Genomic DNA, 16,930 nt, shown 5'->3' with positions numbered 1-16,930 from the left:
ATTTATTATTTTTTATACCTATAAAGATTAGCTATTAAAAAACCATTGAAATTCACCGAAAAAAAACATAGGTTTCACACCAGGCATAGTTAGGAATTAGCATTTAAAAAACCTATTAAATTCACTGAAAAAACCATAGGTTTTACACCAGTTATAGTTAGCTGGAAGTTTTACTCGCATAAAACCATTGAAATTCCCACGTTATAGTTAGTTGGACTCACTATAACTTGCGCGTGCAATGCACTGCTGATGACGTCACATATTACATCACTCATGACATGGTCAGTGACATCACTCATGACATCACTGATGACACCATCCTTGTGACAGAGTGACAGACCTCTTTTCACTGTAATGTAACTCTTGAAACACATATTCAAAAATAGAAACTTACATTTTCAAAAAAATGGAGATACCCATACCAGTTACAACAACCAATTCAATAATTCCACCATCTATATACACATCCACTCATTGACCAACAGTTCTATATAGTCACTCAAACATATACTCACTCATCATATGTAGTGATACACCTATACATCCTGTTACACACCGACAGTCATTCAAAAGATACTCTCACACATACTCACACATGCAAATAAACTATTGAACATCCATTTATTTGCATATACAGCTTTACACACACAACGACCTTACTTCTAAGGAAAATTACACATACTTATTCTCTTAAACAATCACTTATAGAAACACATACTTATTTAAACAGGAACTCTTACAATTTCTTACTCTCACATATACTCACTTATATACATCAATATTCACATATACTAGATTAAAACATATGTAGTTACTGATAAAGACACTAGTGAGACAGTCATTCACTCACTAACACACACATATACACACTCATCCACCCATACAGTCCTGCACATATGCTGTCTTCAAAACACATACAAAGAGAGAGTCAGGCATTCATGCATGTATGTGTAATACCCCCACCAAGCCATACAAACAATCATACTGATACTAAGAAAAATATCTAATAACCCATATACCTACACATGTAGCTACTCACCAACCCATGCAGCCACTTATACACAAAGTGAAACACTAATACTTATATTTAAATATTTAATCATTACTCTCTAATATATGTATTCACTAAGATACACTTAATAAACCAGTTAACCAATCAATTGTTTTTAAAAAAAACATCCATGTAAACACTTATTTAAACATTTATTCTTCCATCAACTTTTACATATACATATATAACACATATTTATTTTTCAGAAAGACACACATTCACTGGATGGTGTCATCAGTGATGTCATGAGTGATGTCACTGACCATGTCATGAGTGATGTAATATGTGACGTCATCAGCAGTGCATTGCACGCGCAAGTTATAGTGAGTCCAACTAACTATAACGTGGGAATTTCAATGGTTTTATGCGAGTAAAACTTCCAGCTAACTATAACTGTTGTAAAACCTATGGTTTTTTCAGTGAATATAGATATAGATATAAATATATAGGTATAGACAGGACACATTTTAACTGTTTAAACGGACTTTATCACACTAAAAGACTGCAGTATGAGTCCATATATGTGTACACTCTGCACAAGCGTCAGATAAAATAAACATAGTAGAAATACTTTCAAATTGCCATTATTCAGCATTTCAAACAATAATGCAGTTGTGACACATATTAAATGGATAAAATGGATAAATCCATCTTGTTGACTCACTTCACCTTTTTGTTGCAATAGATATACATGTGGCACTAGAAATGCATTTACATATTGTTCTGGGACAGGCAAAAAATTAAGAGACTGTGCAACAATTAATGTAAAAATCACTGTGTACTGAAATATCATAAATGAATGCAAGTGGCATATCCCACAAATTTGTGCAGTTATTCTTGACAGTTTATTTACTCATTAATTGGCACCTGCCATCCTAGACTTTCAATTCATTAATGCATGATTGATCTCCACTCCTCTGATATTTTACCTTTGTGTACCCCGCTTACAGTCAGTGGAGCTTTGATCCTCCTTAAACTGCACTTCATGCTGGAAATTGAGCACTGCTTTTTTTACTCAAAATCATGACTGTCGCTTTCTTCAACACTTGGCTCATTACCTACATCGTGCCCTGCTCTGGAAATCCAGGATATTCACAGGAGTAAGACAGTGGTGGCAGGCATGGATCAGGGTGGAGAGGTGGGGGAGGGGAAGGGTGTGAGGAACAAAAACAATTACCTCTTCACAGCCGCGCATCTCCTCTATGGTCTCTTCCCAAACAGTGGTGTAAAAAGAGGCGTGGCCTCCGACCACCTCTCAGCAATCCAAGTATGTGGGGTTACTGGACGTAACAAATGGGCTAGTCGGTCAGCAGTGCAGGGGCCTTCATCCCTTAACCAGGAGCACGCCAGGAGGCATGATTGCAGATTAGTGGAGAAAGGGGGCAGGGCCTCCGGCGAGTTGCCAGCTTCCGTTTTATTTTAGGAAGGGCCTTGCCACTTTTAGGCCCCCGGGACCCCATATCTGGGGCCTTACCCTTTTTTTGTTTTTAGTTAAATACAATGAGAGTGGGGCAGTCCGGCCCCCCTCCCAAGGCTGACTTGTCCCCAGGGCCAGGCCTATCTTTATTTTTTCAATTATAAATGGTAGAGAGCTGTGCGTCCCACTCCCCAGGCTGATTTTGGCCCTGGGGATCCAAGCCCCTGAGGCCCGGAAAATTATAAAAAATATTCAAAATTTTTTTAAGGGAGGGGGCCGCTCTCAGACTGCTCCTGCCATGCCATAACTTCAATGTCCCGGGTGTGGGCACCCGGGACATTGCTGGAGACGGCTCTGGGTGTGCCGGTCCCAGGGCCATTTACAGCTCCACAAAGAAGGCCACGTGGCACCCTCTCCAACAATATTTAAGCCCCAGGAAGGTGGTGGTCCCTGGGGCTGTGTGGGGGGCCTCGAGCTCTCCCACACTTTATTTTGAAATATAGCCCTGGAGAGGTGGTGGTCCCCAGGGCTGCAGGGGCTTGCATGGCCCCCTCCTTTTAATATTCATAGACCCGGGGAGGTGGCAGTCTCCGGGACTGCATGGAAGGGCTTAGCCCCCCCACACCTTTTCTTTGATCATATCCCCCCGGGGAGGTGGTGGTCCCCGGGGCTGCGGGGGTCTTCATAGTCCCCAGCATTGAATAGATAAGCCTGCGCAGGGCCCTGCATGTATTTTATTCATTGCCCCGGGGCCTAATTAAACAAAGTGCAGGAAAACACGCTTTGTTTTTCGGATTCACGAATCCAACGCAAATCCCACACAAATTTTTTTTTAATGCTTTTTCTGGCCCTGGGGGTCCCTGTGAGATCCCATGAGCAGGCATAGGGGCTCAGGGTGTTTCTACCCTGCTCCCTTTTCTTGATGATTTTTGATATTTCTTTTATATTTTTTCCTATGAACCGAGTCACGTGATGGCTGCCAATACTTCCTGGTTTGAAGTGTTGGCAGCCAATCAGATTGTAGGCACGAGATCGGGAGGGTTTGTGGATCCTCCACGTCTCTCTTTGAATATCTGAAAAATGTGTACATTTCTTAGGAACTATTGGACAAATTTCACCAATTAACATGAGAGTGCATTCTTGACCAGGAGCTACCTTTCAGCCAAATTTGGTGTCATTCTAGTGTGCAGTTCGGGCTGTAGCCGCATCAGTTTCCTATGAAATGTCTGAGGTCCTACCTGGCAGGATGGAATTTGAGCTGGCCAACCTGGAAGCTTACACGGTGGCGCAGCTCAAGGAATTCTGCGAGGAGAAAAGGGTGGCCTTCAAGCGAAGCACCAAAAAGGCAAAGCTTCAGAAAGCCTGGGTAATGGCCCACCCAGAAGGAGAAGGAGACAGGCAAGGAACAGAGCACAACGTCGCAGGAGATCTTGACCTACTGCCCTTGGTGGAAAATGGCAATTTGTTACCAGGTACAAGGGTACCTTCTAGGGCAGGCATTAGTGAGTCAGTAAGGACCCTGTCCTCAGAGGAACTGGAAGACAGGAGAGAGGAGAGACAGTTTAAATTGGAGCTCGCCAAGTTGGAAAGGGAGCATGAGAAAGAAAGGTGGGGAATGGAGGAGAGGAAACTTGCCCATGAGCTCAGCCTGAAGGAGCTAGAAACAACAGCAACGAGAATTTGTGGCAGCGTACCTACTGAAGCTTCACGTGAGTCCAAGGCCCTTATGCCTAAAGATGTGATGGCCTGTTTTAGGGTGGGGATAATATTGACAAGTGGTTAGCAGCCTATGAGGTGTCCCTAGGAGCCCATGGGGTCCCAGAGAATTACTGGGGGGTTGGTGGTTTGTACCTCCAGAAGTTAGGGACACACTCTTTTACCTGGAAAAGGAAGACCAGACCAACTATTCTGTCATGAAAGCAAAATTGCTCAAAAGGTTCGGTCTTACCCCTGAGAGGTATCGACAGAGGTTTAGGAATAGCCACAAACTTCCCACACAGAACTTGGTAGATTTCCTGGACTACGCTAGTAAAGCTTTGGAGGGCTGGGTGCTGGGCAGCAATGTTCATGACTATGAAGAGTTGTATGACTTGTTCTTGAGAGAACATCTTCTAGAGAAATGCTTTATAGAGCTGCGTCAACACCTGGTTGACCGCAAGTTGACCAATCCTAGGAAGCTTGCGGAGAAGTTGGACACCTGGGTCAGTACCAGGGTGTCCAGCAAGGGTTCTGGGGGGACTCCCAAAGGGGTGGGTAGGGTTCCCACCAGAAGAAAGAGGGGGGAGATAAAAAGGAAAAGTTCTCCAAAGACCCCTAAAACAATTCACAAGGTAAAGGGTATGGGTCCCAGCCCCAATCTGGCCACCAAAAGCCCACTTATCCTGACAAAGGTCAGCAGGCCAGAATTGTCCTGTGCTATGAGTGTGGTGAAATTGGACACTACAAGGGCGATCCCAAGTGTTGCAAGAGAGCACCATCTCCCACTGGAGGTAAAAACCCCAGGGTGACTGGTGTAGCGCTTGGGGAGGAGCTGTCCCTATGTAATGGGAGTTAGGGGGCAGAGCTTGTCCTAGTGTCCCTGGGAGACAGTGAGATGGTTCCTAAGTTCCATGTACCCTCAAATACTACCAAGTATAGGCAGTGGGTCACCATCAATGTTCATGGGGTGGAAGCCCTGAGAGTCACAGGTGCCAGCAAGACTATGATAAGGAGTCAGCTGGTGTCCCCAGAGCGAATAATTCCTGATGTATTCCACCCAGTTGTGATGGCTGACAACAGGGAGGGTCACTATCCCGTAGCACTGGTTCCATTTGAGTGGGGAGGGGTTTCAGACCTTCTAAGAGTTGCTGTGAGCCCTGCCATGCCAGTGGACTGTCTGTTAGGGAATGACCTTGAGCAAACTGCATGGAAGGAGGTAGAGCTCAAAGGGCATGTGGAGATGCTAGGGTTACCAGAGTGGATCTGTGCTACCACACAGTCCTTGGCTGCCCGGAAAGGGAGTCAACCAGGGCGGGAGCCTGGAACAATGGCCCAGCCAGCTGCTAAAAAGGGAGGAGCCCAAGGGCGTGGGAAGCCTGCCCCAGGGCGGTCACCCCGTGAGATGGATGGGGCACCTGAGGAGGTCGCACCGAAGTCCACAGAGGGGGATGTTGCCCCATTGGGGGACCTACCTACCCCTGCAGAGTGGCAGGTGGAAGAAGCGCCCACCAGGGAGGAGTTTTGTCTTGCACAGAAGGAGCGCCCCACCCTTAAGGGCATGAGGCGACAGGCTGAAGCCTAAGCAGAAGGCAATGCCTCCAGGAAGTATCACATTTACTGGAAGGATGGCCTCCTTTACAGTGAGCCCAAGGCTCATGTGCATGGGTCATGCAGGGCCTTGGTGGTGCCCCAATGCAACAGGGCCTTTCTTTTGAAATTGCTCATGAGATCCCATTGACAGGACACTTGGGCCAAGGCAAGACCTTTGATAGGCTTGTCCCACATTTTTACTGGCCACAGATGAGGATCTCCTCAGATACATTCTGCAGGACCTGTCTGACCAGCCAAGCTAGTGGGAAAACAGGGACCAAGCTAAAGGCTCCCCTGGAACCACTACCTATCATTAGCACCCCCTTTGCATCAACATTATTGGGCCTATGGATCCGCTGACTTCTTCTGGTCACAGGTTTATTCTGGTTCTGGTGGACCACACCACCCGGTACCCAGAGGCTATTCCTCTGAGAACCATCGCTGCACCTGTGGTGGCCTGGGCCCTGACGGGGATTTCTACCAGAGTGGGTTTCCCCAAAGAGGTTGTGTCCGACAGGGGCACCAATTTTATGTCTGCCTGCATGCAAGCAACGTGGAAGGAGTGTGGGGTTATTTATAAGTTTTCCACCCCATACCACCCACAGACCAATGGTCTTGTGGAGTGATTTAACAAGACCCTAAAGGGCATGATCAGGAGTCTGCCTGAGTGCCTGAGGAAAAAGTGGGACATCCTCCTGCCCTGTTTATTGTTTTCCTACAGGGAGGTACTGCAGAAGGGGGTGGGCTTCAGCTCCTTTGAGCTTTTGTAGGGTCCCCCTGTGAGGGGACCTCTCAGTTTAGTGAAGGATGGGTGGGAGAAGACTCCCAGGAGGCTTCCTTAAGATGTGGTGAGCTACATGCTGGCCTTCCACAGCCAAATGGCTAAGTTGTGGAAGCAAGCCTCTGACAACTTAGAGGCCAGCCAGGCGGTGATGAAGGAATGGTATGACCAGAATTATCACCCTGTGGAGCTAGAACCTGGACAGAAGGTGTGGGTCATGGAGCCTGGAGAGCCCAGTGCCCTCGAGACCGCTGGACAGGCCCTTATGAGATACTTGAGAAGAAGGGCAAGACCACTTACCTGGTGGACCTTAAGACCCCCAGGTAGCTCCACAGGGTACTATGCGCCAACCGCCTCAAACCCCACCATGAGAGGTCTGAGCTCACCTTACTGATGGTGACTGATGGGGCCTAGAAAGAGGAAAGGGAACCTCTCCTGGACCTCCTTGCTTTCAAAGAGAAGGACGGATCGGTGGAGGGAGTGTTCCTCTCCCCATCCTTGACTCCTGAGCAACAGAGGGACTGCCACCAGGTCCTGCAGCAGTTCTCCTCAGTGTTTTCCCGTATCCCTGGGATTACCCACCTATGTACACATGATGTGGACACAGGAGACAGCCTCCCTGTCAAGTCCAAGTTTTACAGACTGTCAAACAAGATGAAGGCCAGCATACAGAGTGAAGTCACTAAGATGCGGGGGTGATAGAGCCCTACAACAGCCGCTGGTCCAGTCCGGTGGTACTGGTACCAAAATCTGCCCCGCGGGGCACCACAGCAGAACTTAGGTTCCGTGTGGATTACATAGGGCTGAACTCTGTGACCAAGACTGATGCTCATCCCATCCCTAGGGCGGATGAACTCATTGACCGGCTGGGGGCTGCCCGATACCCGAGTCCCTTTGACCTCACATCAGGGTATTGGCAGATCGCCCTAACTGATGGAGCCAAGGAGAGGTCTGCCTTTTCCACCCCAGAGGGCCAATACCAATTTAGAGTGATGCCCTTTGGACTGAAAAACGCTCTTGCCACCTTCCAGCGGCTGGTGAACTGGGTCCCCTCTGGTTTAGAGGCCTTCTCTGCTGCCTACCTGGACAACATAGCTGCCTTCAGTAGCAGCTGGGAGGAACATCTGTGTCACCTCAAGGAAGTGCTTCAGGCCCTGCAGCAGGCAGGCCTGACTATCAAAGCCGGGTTAAGAAAAAGGGGTAACCCTGTATCCCTCAGAACCTGGGTATTAGTAGTTAAAGAAGAAAGTGGTTCTGTTGGGTTGGACCAATTGCTTTTAGACACATTCATTAAATGGAAACAAAAAAGGGGGGGCTCTCTGATACAGATACAGTGTATTGAGAAAAGAATGCTCAAAATCTTGAAATCATGTGATCAATCAATTATATTAAAAAGAAGAAATCCAAAACATTTGGTATCTGAATTGTAATCATTCAAGGATAACAATCAATGTATCTGGTGACTGTCAAGTGCAAAGTGACTTTTTACAACACAAAGTATGTACAATTATATACAATGTCTTCATTGGCCAGAAACTGTTTTAAACCAAGGAATCCTAGGGTTCTCGTATGGATCCTGGTCACTCTGGGCCTATGGAGTTCGTCGACGTTTCGACCCTCGTGTGCCCCGGTTGGTGGTCACGGCGGGTCTTTTTCAAGACGGGGGAAAGACAGTTTGTTGTTCAGGCTGGACCAATTCAGCCTGAGGCCGGTGTGGCATGTATGCCAAATTACTCTTGTGAGCGGATTCTACACGGTAAACGGAGGTGCTTCTTTCCTCTCGTGTGCAACGCTGCGGCTCAGCGACCAGGATCCATACGAGAACCCTAGGATTCCTTGGTTTAAATCAGTTTCTGGCCAATGAAGACATTGTATATAATTGTACATACTTTGTGTTGTAAAAAGTAACTTTGCACTTGACAGTCACCAGATACATTGATTGTTATCCTTGAATGATTACAATTCAGATACCAAATGTTTTGGATTTCTTCTTTTTAATATAATTGATTGATCACATGATTTCAAGATTTTGAGCATTCTTTTCTCAATACACTGTATCTGTATCAGAGAGCCCCCCCCTTTTTTGTTTCCATTTAATGAATGTGTCTAAAAGCAATTGGTACAACCCAACAGAATCACTTTCTTCTTTAACTAAATGACTATCAAAGCCAACAAATGCCAGATAGGGCAGGGGTCGGTAGTCTACCTGGGACACTTGGTGGGCAGGGGTAAGGTACAGCCCCTACAGGCCAAGATAGAAACCATCCTGGCCTGGTAGCTCCTCAAAACACAAGCTTTTCTGGGCCTCACAGGGTACTACCACAGATTTGTCAAGGGGTATGGCACTATTGCAGTCCCCTTTACTGAGCTAACCTCTAAGAAACACCCCAGGAAAGTGATTTGGACCGAAGTTTGCCAAAAAGCCTTTGACTCCCTAAAGCAGGCCATGTGCACAGCTCCTGTGCTCAGGCCCCCTGACTTCTCCAAAGAGGAAATTGTCCAAAGGGACGCCTCAGAGCATGGCATAGGGGCAGTACTTTCGCAACTCAATGAGGAGGGCCTGGATCAACCAGTGGCTTTCATCTCCAGGAGGCTACTTCCCAGGGAACAGCGGTGGAGTGCTATAGAGAGAGAAGCTTCTGCGGTGGTCTGGGCTGTTAAGAAGCTGAGGGCATACCTGTTTAGCTCCCACTTCCTGATTCAAACTGACCACCGGCCCCGCAGATGGCTTATGCAAATGAGGGGCGAAAATCCCAAATTGTTGAGGTGGTCCATTTCCCTACAGGGGATGGACTTCAGGGTGATACACAGACCCGTAGTAGACCACGCCAATGCTGACGGTCTCTCTAGGTTTTTCCGCCTTAGGGATGAGAACTCCCTAGAGGTTGGATAGTTCTCCCCACTTTTAGCTGGGGGGGACAGGTATTGGACCTGTCAGCCTTAGGGTGGTCTCCCCCTACATTTTTGCCCTTGTGCCTCCCATTTTTACCGTACCTTTTTGTTGGTCTTAGGACTCTGGGCGCCTCACCACTGCTAAACAGTGCTGAGGTGCAGGTGCGCTCCCCTAAAACATTGCGACACTGGCACACCTGGCAGAGGCCCCTGCTACCGCAGTGAGGCCTAAACCTCCATAGGTCAACATTGGGGACCCCCCCCCTTATGGGATGACATCTGACTGGGACCTAATGAGTATGTCATGTTTTTCTTGTTGGAACCGGGGCGGGGAACCCTTCCCAATGATATATGGGGTTTGGGCACTACTACTTTAGAAATCCCACTTTTAGAAAGTGGACATTTTCCTGCCTACACTTAGTCTGGGTACTGCAGACTGCCCCCTCCCATCTACACACTGATAGCTGCCTGGGTTGGGAGGTGGGAGTGGTGATTCACACCTTCTTCTCTTGAATGGGCTGTGAATGGCTGCTCACTGTAGCCTTAATGGCCCTGCCTTTCGTCACTGTGACAGCCAGGTCAGGGAAGGCCGGGAACATCTCAGAACTCCCTGGACTCTTCCAGAAACCCCTGCCCCCAGACCCTTCCAGAGACTTCTACCACCTTCTAGTAACTGGACAGTAGGGTATAGAAGGGAGGACCCTGGCCTCACATCTTTGTTACACTACTGGACCAGGAAGAATCTCTGCTGGAGTGAAGACTGCTGCGCCAGGAGGATGGCCACACTGCTGAGGCTGACTGCTTCTAGGAACTGCTGCCCCCATGTGCTGTGCTGCCCTACTGCCTGCTGATCTTGCCCTTCCAGGGAGACTGGGAATAACATCCCCAGAGTGTCTCCACAACGGTTGTAAGGACTTGCCCCTGCAACGCAGTGCCTGCACTCAACATCTTTTCAACTGCCTCTGCAATGGAGCCCTGAGAACTACGATTGTCCCAGGGGCTTTGGGGTCATGACCACTGCTGGCGCAGAAAACTCGTCATTTAAATTGCCATTTGAAATCCCCGCCGCTGGCCCGTGGTGAAAGTGCTCCAAAAACGCTTTTGAAAATTAGCCCCTGGGTTCACCGCTGCGGGCCCGAGTCAGAGTCATATGCAAATTGTCCCCGAAGTCACTGCTGCGTGCCCGGACTCAAGCGCATTCAAACGTGCTCCCTAAATCACTGCTGCGGCCCTGAGTGAAGGTGCAAACGAGACGCCCTTTGAAAACACCCTGAAGTCCCCGCTGCCAGCCCGGGAGCCTCGGGAACCCCGTGCACGTCACTGCTGGCGTCAGCAGTTGAGCTGCGTTGGAATTGGTGGCTGCCCAGAGTTGCCTGGAAACAAGGGGCTCGTCACAAAGTGGAGCCCTGTTGAGGAAAGGAAATGAGGGGCACCGCCCGGCCACCCAACCTCGTCTACAACCAGCTGCTGTCGGCCCGAAGTGGGATGTGCAACCGGGTGTGGGTACCTCGTAGCTGGAGGTGAGGATCACCACTCGCGAGCCGCCCACGGAGTAGCACATCCTCCTGCCTCCGCACGAGCCGCCACCCTTCAGCAGCACAGCATCAGAGGAATGTGCCTCAACGGCAGAGGATCGACTCGCAAGTGGATCCCCGCTGTCGCGGTGAGTTTTGCAGGCACAGGTACCTTGTTTTTGGGGCATTTCTTCTAAGAACAGGCTGACGGGGACTGAGTTAATTTCCTCCCAACGGGACTGAGTGACTGTGAGCCTCCCCTTTGGGACGGAACGGTCCACTGGAACTTGCTCACTTTACTCTGGGACATCAGGGCTTTACTGACAGGATGGCACGCATTTGGGCATTTTGTGATCTTCACGGGCTGCGAAGTCAGTATCAGGGATTCTGCAATATCCTGAGGAGCACCACTCATCGGTAGCACGTGAAGGGTGCCATTAATTCACACCATTGCTAATAAAAGGGAGACACGGTTTCTACCAGTGACTTGCTCTAACCCTGGGAACCACTGACTGCATCAGAGGGACTTGTCCTGATAATTGCTCAACCGCTGCCAATAGAGGGCATATCTATTGAGAACCTCCGCGTGCGTAATGGACTCCTGTTAAGTTTTTCACTTTGCCAAGTTACCTTCGCAACAATCTCCCACAGACCTTATTTCTGAAAACCCTTGATTAGCTATATGTGGAGCGTACTATTTTTGGTACCTTGCATAATTTTTAGATAAAGATATTTTCATTTTTACATAAAATCGGTGTGGTGTCCCTTTTGTGAGTGCTTTTACTGTGTCACTGTCGGTGTGTGTTGCACAAATTCTTTACACATTGCCTCTTGACTGAAGCCTTCCTGCTCTGCCCCAAACTACCCTGTCGAAAACGGTGGTCCCTACTTGGACTAGGGTGCACACCCCTGCCAACTAGAGACCCCGGTTCCAACAATAGTCATATATGATTTGTCCAAAGATCGGGACTGTGGCAAGAGAGAATATCTACGATGAAACCGTAGGACACGATCAGCACCGTTCGGTCACTAAAAATGCTAATGTGGCCATGGTGCACAGATAATGGATAAAGTGCCCACTATTGTAAGAACTAAAAACTGGTATAGAGGTTAATAGGGGAATCGGGAAGAGTAACATTGTGGGTCATATTAGTAAATCGGAAAACCCCATGCACCTGAGCATAAACCATGTGAAAGTGTGTCACATTGGCTAATACAAGTAGGAAAAACTCAAAAATGGGAGTCAAACCGCAACATGGTACACCATGTTGTAGGGGTATAAGAACAACTGTCAGCACAGGGAGGCAATTCCAAGGGACGTGTAGTCATACTTAATTTGCCACAAGGGTTGAACAGTGACAAACAATTATTATTTCCAATGTACAGGTAGGACAAGAACGGCACTGAATAGTCACTAAAATTGCTAATGTGACCATGATGCTCAAATGATGGGTACAAAGCCCATTGATGTAGGATGTCAAAGAATATTAAAATAACAGGCAATGCAAACGGGGATATAATCCAAAAGGTATATTCGAAAGAGGTAAACAATGAGGTTTTAAAGGTGGTAGTGCATTTTGTCCTCAGTGTTATGTCTCATGTGTGTGCATCTCAAGCGACATATCCAGACTGCCTCTCGGCGGCGCAGAGCCAATTCATGATTCCCACCCTGTGGATGCATGGGAATGTGATAGATGCCGTGAAACCACAGCATGATGTTCCCTCATGTGATAGGTCTTGGGATACTTGAGGTCATTATTCCTGATAGCACGTACATGCTTCTGTATGCTGTTTTTGAGTGGTCGAATTATACTCCTCACATACATTTCTTCCCACTTGCAGCCAAGTACATAAACTACATATTTTGTGTTGCAGTTTATGAAGTGTCTTATTTTGTATTTTTTGGTTGTATTGTAGGAGAACTCCTTAATCTTGTTTCTCCCATGTGGGCACATGTTACAGTTAAGATATGTGGTAAAACCCATTGGTGCTGAAGGAAGCCAGGTCATGTTGAAGGGACTCCTGCTGTAACTGGGGCAGAGTAAATTTCGCAGTGTCTTCCCCTACGAAATGTCACTGTAGGTGTGGGTGAGATGTGTTCTCTCAATCTGGGAGTGTAATGTAGAAGCCCTCAATGTTTTCTCAAGATGTTAAACAGAGCAGTGCTGTTGTTGGTGTACTGTGTTATACAAGTCAACTGTGAATTCGTAGATTTAATACAGCCTTTGTCCTTTTTGGCAACTAATGTGCTCGCTCTTGTGACCTTTTGTATACGCTGGTCCGCTTTTCTCAGTGTGTCTTTATTGTACCCTTGGTTCATAAATCTGCAGTTCCTGCGAACCCGTACCATTTCCCCAAATGGAATGTTTTTAATTACAGACTGGGGGTGGGCACTGGTGGCATTTAGCGTGCTATTGCATGCAGTAGATTTTCGAAAGTTGGGGCTTTGAATGGTGTTATTTTCAATGTAAAACAATAAGTCCAAAAATTCCATACTGCTTGGACTGTGTTTCATGGTTAAATGAACATTGTGCGGATTGTTGTTAAGAAAAGAGTAATACTCAGTCAACTGATTAACAGATCCCTTCCACAGTAGTATAATGTTGTCAATATACCTCCCCCAGAACACACTCATGTCCATCCAGGGGGAGGCATATCTACCCCAGGCGTGCTCCCTCTCCCAACTGCCCATAAATAGTCCAGCGTAAAAGGGAGAAAACCTGGAAGCTATGGCTATCCCTTGGGTCAGATGGTACCAGGTCCCATCGTGTAGAAAGAAATTCTTAGATAAAATGATGTCAGTCATTTCCATGAGCATTTCATTATGTTCAGTGTAGTCTGCAGTATGTGTTCTTAAGAAAGATTGGACTGCTTTTGTGCCAAAGTCTTTTTGAATACATCTGTATAACCCTGTCATGTCCATGATTACAAACAACAAATCTTCAGACCACACTACACTGTCCTGATTCTGTAAAATATCTCTAGAGTCCTTAATGTAAGCTGGGAGATTAACAACAAAAGGCTGGAGGAATTTGTTCACATACTGAGAGAGGCGTTCTGTTGGTGAGTCAATACCAGCAATGATAGGGCGACCTGGATGGAAAATACCCTCCTTATGAATTTTAGGGAGAATATAAATACAGGGGACCATAGGATTGTTGACAGTCAGAAATCTGTGTTCTTCTTCTGACAGTAAGCCATTTTCACACCAATCATGCAATCCAGTGTTGATGTAAGTGACAAGTAAGGCAATGGGATTACTGGTGATTCTGCTCTAACAACTGGAATCACTGAGTTGTCTATTAATTGTGTCCATGTAATCAGTGGTGTTCATGATCACCACATTGCCCCTCTTGTCCGCCTGTCTGATGATGATAGAATCATCATTGCTTAAGGTTTCAAGCGCCAAACTCTTTAGTGGATTCGGTTTATGATGATCCTGTCTGTGTGGAGCATCCATCAGTTCATAGAGATCCTTGGCTACCTTCTCCCTAAAAAGATCTATATTGGTGTGTGTATTGACAGGGATAAACTTAGACGGGGCTTGAGTCCACTGCTAACCTCCATGTTTTCTCTGATGTTAAGGTCATCCCTAAGGTCTTAAATGGTGAACTATTCATCCACTAATATTGACAACACCATCTGAAGGTTATGTAGGTCTGAAACTGTGTGTGTCGCAGTCTGTGCATTTAGAGGATTTGCATGAAAAAAAACTTTTAATTTCAAAAGTCTTACAAATCTGTACAGGTCATTAATCATATCAACTGAATCACCCCATTGGGAGGGACGAAAACGTAAACCTTTTTGTAAAACCTTACATTCAACATCTGATAGGGTGCGATTCGATAAATTAACAATTGCAAGTTCATTTGTTTTAACAATGTCATGTGAACCTGGCACTATGTTGTTTTCAAACGTTTTGACATCCCTTTGGTCATATCTTTCTATATTTCTTTTTTCTTGCCACCTTTTACCCCCTCCTTGTTTTAAGTCTTTATTTTGTTTTATTTTTTGTGGCCTTACAGACGAGCCTTAATCTCTCCAGTTCAACTAAAAAATTCTGCCAACCTGGAGTCGTTCCCTCTTCATGAGACATACTACTCCCTATGGAGGAAATTGAGCTACTGTTGATAGATACAGAGTCAGCCGATTCCTCCCTTGCTCTTTTTCCTTTGCCTATTGGTCTGATGTTATCAAATTTGTGGGCAAAGTGTAAATTCTCCCATTCTTATAATCGTTGTCATCATGTTTTATTTTCCTTAGCTTTTTGCCCCTCAGATAGATTTGGTGTGTCTCAATCACTCTGTTATAGATCTCATAATTCTTTTTTATGACCTCTTTAAGGTCAGAACTGTCAATAACCCTTTCTAAGTTTATGATTTCCTCCTTAAGACTAGCCACTTTTTTATCCGCATGTTTAATTAGGATGCGCATCATGATGTTTAATGCCTGTTGCAAATTCTCCTCCCAATCTTTAAGTGCATCCTCATCAAGGTCTCCGAATGTTGGAAAAATTTGTATTCTCAGACCTCTTGGGATTTTACCATTATCAATATATTTTTGTAATGTAATCCCGTCCCACCAGTGGGACATTTCCTCCTTCTTAAGCCTTTCTAATCTCAGGAACTTTGATCGCAACCCTTCTCCTGTTGTTTCCCTTATTGTGTTTGTAATATTTACATTTGAGGTAGAGAAGAGGCCAAGAGCCAATTCTTACCTTTTATCATTGAATTTAGACATCACTCAAAGAGTATGGTCTCATTGTAATCATAAATCGATAAACACCATGAATTATTTGGCAAAACAGTTGTCAGTATATAAATGCTACATATCCTGTGGCTTTGATCGTGCCAATGGGTCCTTCATTCCTTACAGGTGGCTCTTCAACAGTGATGAGTCTTTCTGTTTGAACTTCTTGGATTGTAGCTAGAGGAGGGCATGTGCTACAGCAGAGTCCACTAGGCTTACTGTTTAGTATCGGCCACATAGTGTGGTTTGATTAAGTTGATTGATACAAATCTTTTCTCCTTTTTTCTGGCAAGAGGCGGGAGCATCACAGTTCTTGTTACATGTACTGCAAGGACTGCTACAGGTTTTCTGTATGAAGGTCCAAATTCCTTTTTGTCCCCAATTTTCTCTCTGACAAGATCCCCAGCTTTTGGGATCCAGACAAGTCTTCCTGTGACTACCTTGACTTCCTCAGTGGCGGTCTGCTTTAGATGGACCTTGCTTTTTTTCCTGGATTCATTTATATCCTGTAACACAGCCAAACAATCATGGATATCAAATGGTTTTTCATCTGCCACTACGCCTTCACAACAAAGATCAGGTACCCACTTTTGTGTCCCAAAGAGCACCTCATATGGAGTTACACCCCCTAGAGACTTTCTTGGCTGGTTGTTTAATGCCCGCTGTACCCCATAAAGGTGTGTGACACAACTTCTGCCCTTGCCTAATACCCTAGCTGTTAAAGATTGCTTTAAGTCCAGTTTTTTTCTCATCACTACTGAATTTCCCTCAGGATGGTACGGAGATGAGAACCGCAATGCTACGCCCATTCCTTCCATGGCCTCTTTGTAAGCCTGTTAGCTAAACGCAGGGCTACGGTCAGAATGTAACGTGCTAACTCCGCATGTGCCGATAAAGATTCGCAAATCTCTGATAACAGTTCGAGCGTCAGCCGAGCGCTGAGGCCATACCCATAGGAATCTCGAGCATGAATCCACTGCAACCATGTTTAATTTGTAAGTCCCGTCCGTTTGTAAGGGGCCGCAGTGGTCCAAGTACACACATGCAAGAGGTTTGTCTTATTTTAACATTGGCGTCTGTGCCGGGCGTGCAACGGTGGAGCCTTTCATCTGCTGGCAGATGTCGCATTTTAAGACATATGGCCAGATGTAGGAACAGATTTTCCCATAGACACAGAATGGTCAAAACTGTTTGATACACCTGGCCCATAGTCTTTAGTTTGCTTAGTTAAACCTGGC

The sequence above is a fragment of the Lissotriton helveticus genome, chromosome 12 (assembly GCF_964261635.1).
Source record: "Lissotriton helveticus chromosome 12, aLisHel1.1, whole genome shotgun sequence".
Taxonomy (NCBI): Eukaryota; Metazoa; Chordata; class Amphibia; order Caudata; family Salamandridae; genus Lissotriton; species Lissotriton helveticus.
Note: the sequence above shows the minus strand (reverse complement) of the source record.